An 8,342-nucleotide genomic window follows, 5' to 3' on the forward strand; every position below is an offset into this window, starting at 1 on the left:
CAACCACCACCCTTTCTCCTACCACAACGGGCCCTGCTAAAAAGTCTGATCCCATCTTTCTTACAGACCCCCTTCACGTACTGAAAGGCCACAACAGGGTCTCCCTGGAGCCTTCTCTTTTCCAGGCTGAGCACCCCCAGCTCACCTTCGTGGCCTCCTCTGACTCTCTCCAGCAGCTCCATGTCCTTGCTGTGCTGGACACCCCAGGGCTGGAGGCAGCTCTGCAGGGGGGGTGTCTCATCCAAGGGGCAGAATCCCCCCCTCCCCTGCTGCCCACGCTGGGGGATCAGCCCAGGGCAGGGGCCTTTCTGGGTCCCAGCACACGTGGCCACTCACAATAGCAGCTCTTAAACCTGTAAAACAGAGAAGTTTCACAGCCAGAGTGAATTTGGTGGAATTTCCTTCCCCTTCACCAGCAAATTACCCTGATCAGGGGACCAAGACACCCAGATGTCAGTCTGGCAGGATGGGCTAGTTTGGGTTTTTCTGGTCTCCCAGAATCGACAGTTGTTTTCTGCCTCTCGCACAGTGACATTGGAGGGGGTTGGAAGAGGGAAAGGAAATTTTTTCCCCTTGCCAACTGCTTTTCACAAAAGGCCCAGTGCCACCTCAGCCACACCAGGAACACCCATGCAAGGCTGGCAGATGTGACATGGGACCTGTGGGAGACCATCCCCAGCTGGAGGAGCAGCACAAGGCCAGAGACACACGAGGCTGCCCAAAAGCACAGCCACTCACTCTCAAGGTGCCCCTCAGAGATTTGTGGTGCCTGCAGAGTGCTTTCTGGGGTAACACAAAGATTTTACTGGTAGACCTCTCAGATGGCCAACACATGGCTAAGGCCCTCTCCCAGAAGGAAAAGAAGGTTTTAGTTATTTCTGCAAGATTTTTTTTCATTGAAATGAGAAACTATACAGTTGCTGCATGGCATATGCACACATCTTTCTGTCCAGGAAATCCTTTGAGATGAAATCCTGCCTGAAATATGGGAGCCCTAAAATGGTTCTATTAGTGCCACAACCCAACTCACATGTGGCTTTCATTCAGCATAGATAAAGGCAGGAAAAGGCTAAAATACATCCATTCCTAGTGATCAGGTCCTTCTGCATCAGTGGAAATCCTCTATTGACTTTAATATACTTTAATAACACCTTCGTCACTCACTCGCCACATTTTAGCTAATCCAGCAGATTTACCTAATAACAGTGGTTTTGTGGTGCCCTGGCTATTTTGGGCAGTTTCCTCAGCTAATCTCCATTTGTGATCTCATGTGGGCATATGTACAGCTCCCTCAAACAGAGGAACAAGAGCATTATAGGACTTATAACAGTAACAGCCAGAAATCACCCATGAGAATTTACAGTCTCACTCTTCCTTGGTTTCCATTAAAAAAAAAAAGGTGGTGTTTAAATATATATATATATATAAATAAAAACTAATTCAAGGATAACGGTCTTTCACCCCTTGGTGAAGATCTTAAAGTCTTCAAGAATGGAAACAGGAGCAAACACATTTAAAGTAATTCAACAGCCAGGGATCCCTCTCTCTGAAAAGGCCTCAGAAGTATCTGACAGAGCCAGAGCACTTTAAACTAGAAAGTTTCAGTATTTAAAAATCTCCTTGCTACAAAGCTGTGATTCAATTCATACCAATTTCTCCATTTGGGAAGCAAATACTTGGAGCACTGAAGGACTGTTACTGTACAGTAAAATGGATCCTTGTGATTGCCTAGGTGAAGATTGCCCAGGATGTTTTTATCCTTGTCCTAAATGTGGTTCCAATAAGTGTGGAGCAGAATGTCACTGTAACTGTGAATGGCTCTACAAAAGTTACCTGCATTCCAATCTCCAAGTATATCTCAAATTACTGGTATACAAAAACAGTAATTAATATTAACAAACTATAACAATAACTTATTTATGCCTTTTTAAGTTTATCAACTTTTAATTTTATAAGTAAAAGGAAGCTATTGGCATGAAAATGTACTACCTACTAACAAAGAGGGGGGAATAGAGGGCCTTATAGAAGAAGACAAAGTTAATTAATACTTTATTAACATTTTTTAAAATTTGTTGAATTTTGATTTTTTGACAATTTTCTGAGTTTTTATAACAATTAATTTCTTAAAGTCTAAAAATTAACTTAATATAAAGAAGTACATATTGTTTTAGAAACGGGGGAATATATAATTTATCTTTAAATTATAAAAATGGTTATATAGTTTTGAATTTTAAGTTGAATATGAAAAAACTCCAAAGTATGTTTGTGCAAATGAAGGAGCCCTCCGTGAGAGTTGTGTGTGAATGTGTGTATGTGTGAGAATTTAAAATTCTATGACAACCAATGAGCAGACCAGAGGCTTTGCTTCCCTGCATTCCCCTCAACTTACTCATTCAACATCCTCCAAGATCTTTCTTCTAAGCCAAGAGTTTGGGCAGGGAAGTTGTTCTTTATCTACAAAATGGCACCTCAGCAGCAGGTCAGACCCCCAGAAAGAGTCAAAAGGAGTTGGTAACCAATTGTTAATGATACACACACAGGAAAGAAGTTTTGGAGGGGAAGAAGAACAGAACCACCAAATGTTTGTTCTGAGTGGAACAAGTTAATAATGCAAAGCAGATACCAACAACAAGCCCTGGCTTAAACCAAAATCTGGGTGTCAGCCCCATTACTGAGCATTTCAGGTGCTCCCAACATCTGCAGTGCTGTTCAGTTCACTGCTCCAGTGCTGCTGCTCCCCAGGGAAAAGGAGCACACACCTCTGACTGTGGCCCATTTAACATTCCCTCAAGGAAATGATTTTCCAGTCAATGAAACCAAAGGCAGAGTGCTACAGAAAAGTACCAGGCTTGCTGAGAAGTGTCTCTGGACTCTACAGATGGAACAAGAAGTAAAAACTTCGCTGTAGATTTCCTCAATATCCTGAAGAATTTAATTTCTGCCATGGAATTTCAGGGAATTAGACAAGCAGTGGGGATGTTAGTCCCCATCCAGTACAAAGGATGCTGCAGAACATTAAACCATTTTGTTTTCATCCTATTCACTTCTGGAAGTGTTTGTTCACAGGGCTTTTTTTTCTTCTTCTTCTTCCAGTCTTTTGTTTGGTTTTGCTTTCCCTAAGCTGGCGTGCAAACCACAGGCCTGAAGGATTAGTGACTTTAAAAAAAGAAGAAAAATAACTGTAATTGATGCTTCTTACAATTGTGCAAAGCTGTCCAGTGGCAAACAATGCTACTGCAAACACTGCTGAGGCTTCACAGGGCACATTCACTACAATGGATTTGTCTTAAGAAAAAGGCCCACAGGCTACAAACCAAAATTAGCTTCTGAGAAACTTCCAATCATCTGCAAGCAGAACCACTGCAATGAAAACAAGCTCAGTCATGAATCACAGAGTCACCAGTGCAACATCCATTTATCCATCCTTTGTTCTCTGCTGCAGTGATCCCCAGTTCCTCAGGCAGCCTCTACACCCCCATCAATCTCCATTTCCCAGAACATCCAGCTCTGCAAAAAAAAAAAAAAAAGAGCAGGGCTAGAAAAAATGTATTGCAAAGTTAAAAACCAGGGAGCCTGGCATTTCTGGTTAAGTGGAGAAATATCGAGCTTGTGTTCTCTTATCACTTCTGACTCAACAGTGGAGGGAAAACAGGGGCAGGAGGTGCCACATTTTACAAGAGTATTTCCACTGCTAACAATAAGGACAGCATTAACAGAAAATTAATCTGAAAGGCTTTTAAGGCAATATGTGACTACTTTGGCCAAATCAGAGCTGTCTGAAGACGAGGAGGACAATCCTTCCTCAGTAACTTCGTTTCTCACCAGGTTCCATCATTTTGCAGGGACGCCAAGGTGATGGTGCTCATCACCACCCCAGGAGAGCCCAACTGCACCGAAGGCAGTGGTTTGCTGCTGGACTTGAAGGTGTTAAAAAACAAAATGAAATTGGATATAGCATTAAATTAAAATTTTTCCCAGCGTGGTGACCAGGTCTGATGCAGCACTTTACTCCTGAGGACATTTCCTGATCGAGTAGAAGAGAATAGTAGAAAAAGCCCTGCTAAATCAAAAGCCAGGAATGGCTAAATTTGAGGAACAGCTGTTAACTAGACATTTCCCAGTTCTCAGCCAGTGGTTGCTGATACGTGAGGGACAAGGGGGTGGGGGGAAGCTGCAAATCTGAGTCAATTCCTCTGGTATGAACTAGAGCACACGGCACCTCTGCACATCCCTCTGACACTCTGTACATGCCTTCTCAACCTGGACCTCCTCTGTGCACAGATGGAAATCTCACTTCTTGCATTTTTGTCCCTCAAAAGGAGCCTGCAAACAAGACTGGAGGAAGAGGTTGCTGAGCTGAAAGGCAGAGCTGCTTTAGGACTCTGTACCTTTGCTCAGCCTGGTTGGGGGCAGGAGCCCAAGGGCCCCTCGCTGCTCTGGGACAGCCTCTCACTGCAGCTTCCACAGGGGACACCAGAGCATTGTACTGTGCATCCCCCTGCTCACCCCTACACCAGACCTGCTGAGTGTCTCACATTTGAGTATGAACCTTGCATTTGTTCCCACTTCCCACTCTCATCCCTCCCTGTGCACAGGTCTGTGTGCAGCACCCCTCTGACCCTCTCTGGGATCCCCCATGCCAGATCCAGGGAATCAGCAGCTCATCTCCCCCTGGCACTGTGATATCTGCCCTGCAGAGTCCCAGGAGTGAGAGAAGCTGGAGTCTGTCCCTGTCCCATGACTCACCAGCCAGATGGGGGATGTCAGATGAGCCCCTGGGGGGGTTTGGGGCACAGCCTCGATACCTACAGACAGCAGGCTCTCCTCACTGCTATTCTTCATTCCTGCTCAAACCACTGCAGAGGAACCACAGTGGGTCTGACCATCTGTATTTGGGGAATCTGGATGCTTGACCTCAGGCTAGACTGAGCACTGAATTAATTGCATGTGCATTGAAAACAAACAAGGAGAAAAGAACTAAAAGAGTGTGAATGATTTAGTGAAACTGTAAATGACATCAGATGTGCCCTTGCCCATAAAAAGCAAGCAAGTAACAAGGCTGAGTGATCTCATAGTGGCATTTAGGTTGGAAAAGACCTTTATGATCATTGAGTCCAACCATTCCCTCAGCACCTCCAAGTCCACCACTAACCCGTGTCCCCAAGTGCCACATCCCCTCCAGGGATGGGGACTCCATCACTGCCATGGGCAACCTGAGCCACTGCTTGGCCACTCTTTCACTGAAAGACATTTTCCCCAATATCCAACCTAAACCTCCCCAGGTGTAACTTGGACCCATTTCCTCTCCTCCTGTCCCTTGTTACCTGGGAGCAGAGCCCGACCCCCCCAGCTCCCCCCTCCTGTCAGGGAGTTGCAGAGCCCCCCCAGCTCCCTCAGCTGCTCCTGGTGCTCCAGACCCTTCCCAGCTCCATTCCCTTCTCTGGACATGCTCCAGCCCCTCAATGCCTTTCTTGTCATGATGGGCCCAGAACTGACCCCAAGATTTGAGGTGGGGTCTCACCAGGGGACAATCCCTGCCCTGGTCCTGCTGGACACACTGTTTTTGATACAATCCAGGTGCCTTTGGCCTTCTTGCCCAGCTGGGGACACTTTTCCTTTAATGTGGATTGGACACCTATTAAGAAACAAGCAGGGAGTCCCAACACGAAACAGCAATATGTATTTGTTAAAGAAAATCAGCTGCTACACCAAAGGTCACATTTCAAAGTCTTCCACCCATTCTGGAAAGCTTCTGAAACAGAAGAGAAATCTGCACATTTTTCTGTAAAGGTTATTCAAAATTTCCCTTGAGTTCAAACTGAAGCAACACGTGAGTTTGGCCAAAGCACAGCTCGTATCATAGTGAGAACTAAGATGACCCTGTGTTTAGGCTGAAGGCTGATAAGCTGGACCTAAAGAATGGGAAGTGCACAAAAAGGGTTGAACAAAAATATTCAACATGGTCCTGCATTACCTCTGCCAACTGCCAAGCCACACTGCTGCCAGGTACTGGGCACAGCACTGCTGCAGCCAGCACCAAACCACAACTGCACCTCAGGGAGCCAGAGGGAGGAGCAGAAACTCTGCCAGTGGTTTTATTGGGGTTTGTCTCTGATCTAGTGCTCTTCAACAACAGCAAAAAATAAATACACGATCTAACCAAATATATTCCAAATGTGATTTCTGCACTTTTATCAATTCAAACCATCAAAATCCCACGTTTTTAACTTGTTCCCACTACTGCATTTTGAGCAGCAAATCAGCTTTTCATGGGTTTGCTCAAAGAAAATGCTGTGCTAGGAAGTCACCGGACAGGTCTCGTTGTCACAGTGGTGCTTCAGTGCCCTGGCCCAGGGCCTTGCAAAGCAGATGGGATGGCTCAGACCTGGTCACACTGCTGGTGTCTGGACACTCCCCTGACTTGTCTGTGGAATGATGATTTCAGGTGCTTAGAGCCTCTGGAGGGAGCTAAACTCCAGACATAGTTTTGCACCCAGGATGTCTCACTAGACACATCTCCTGAAGCTCAGCAGTGTGATGTTCACTGAACTTCCCAAGAGCTCCAACAAGCAGGAAACACAGGACCTCAAGTTTTTATGAGAAGAGCCAAACGTGTACATATATATATAGACATACAGATTTCTCTACATGTTAAACAAGTGAATTCTGCAATGAACAGTCATGGAAAAAGGAGGTCCTGACCCACTCCAAAACAACAAAGCACCACTAACACAGAACCACTGGTTGCCAGGCCCCACCCTAAACCACTCCTGCCAGATCTTCCAAAAAACCCCCACATTTCAGCCAAAAAGGCACACTGCTTTCCTAACACACTGTACCTTACCTCCTTAAGGAATATATATTTTAGATCAATATATATTGAAGCATCTGCTGGAAGGGCTTGGGTTTGTGCTCAAACAATCCAGGAGAGTTATGGAGACCATCAAGGCCCATTTCTTGACACAGATGGTCAACCAGTCAACCAAGGGAGCTGCTCCATTAGATCTGTCACTCAGAGAAACCCCAACAAAACAGATCAAAGATGAAAAGGGCAAGGCAGCCTTTCCCCCAAAGGCTGCAGTGTAAGGTCCTTGACTGCCCATGCAAACTTTATCCAGAGGTGTAGAAAGAAAAGTGGAGCCAGAAGGTGAAGAGCAGGGATCCCTCTTCCTGTTTGGCACTTTAAAGATGCCTCCATCCAGCTCTGGTTCCTCAATATGACAACACTGACATACTGGAGACACCCACCTGGAGACAGAGACCCCCCAGCAGGGCAGTGGGACACACACAGAGACCAAGATGGGGATTTGTCAACCTGGAGAAGGTGGAAAGGGATTTAAAGCTGCCTATGAATCCCTAATGCAAGCATGGAGTGAAGATGGAGCTAGTCCATTCCCAGAGGTGCAGGTGAGAACCAGCCCAGGCAGCAACGCAGGAAATTCCATTTAAACGTACAGAAGAGTATTTTCACCTAGAGGGTGCTCACATATTGGGAGAGAAGCCTAAGGTGATGTGAGCTCTGTCCCCAGACTAACTCTCCTGGGCAAGCTCATATCCAACCTGATCTAACTGGCCCTGGTGGGATAGGGATGAACCACAGACCTCCAGGTGGCCCATCCTAAATAAATTTTAGAAACCATGATCCAACAGCAGAATTACAAGCCTGTACTACAGCACAGATGTTCAGCTGAGAAAGGGGTTGAGAAAGCCCAGGTGGAGGAAACTAATGAAGAATAAGGACAACACCAAGTCTTTATTTTTCTATTGCATTTGTTCTACTACAGTGACACTTCCCATCACCATTATTCTGTGTCACATGCACAAGGGGCCCATCAGCTACATTTGGATTGTACTGCAACTGTGTGTGTGTGTCTGTGTGGAACTCACTGTGTATAGGTGTAACTTAAAAGGATTATCCCCACTACTGATTATGGAATCATTTATGGTGTCTCTGTGGGACCCAAATTCAGTTGAAATTGGTGCTTTTTAGAGGTCAGTGCAAAACAACACAATGAAGAAAGCTGCATACCGAGCAACACCTTGTTTGCTCATCCCTTTTTCCTCCTCCCAACAGTTCACACTCTACACCACATTTCAATTGCTCACTGACATCACACTGGGGCTTGGGCACCAGTCTGAGAACTCCAAACATTTTGTAACCTCATTCCAAACCTTTTATCTTCTTACATCCAGAAACAGAGGTGACCTACAGAGCAATGTTGACTGAAGAGGACAGTGACAAGAAAAGACTTCCATGACATATATGGAGATAAATCTGTGTGGGCAGAGGGGAAGAGCAACTTTCCTGCAAGATTCAGCCCTGCAAATATTTCAATAACCTG

Source organism: Pseudopipra pipra, chromosome 17 (genome assembly GCF_036250125.1).
Source record: "Pseudopipra pipra isolate bDixPip1 chromosome 17, bDixPip1.hap1, whole genome shotgun sequence".
Classification (NCBI taxonomy): domain Eukaryota; kingdom Metazoa; phylum Chordata; class Aves; order Passeriformes; family Pipridae; genus Pseudopipra; species Pseudopipra pipra.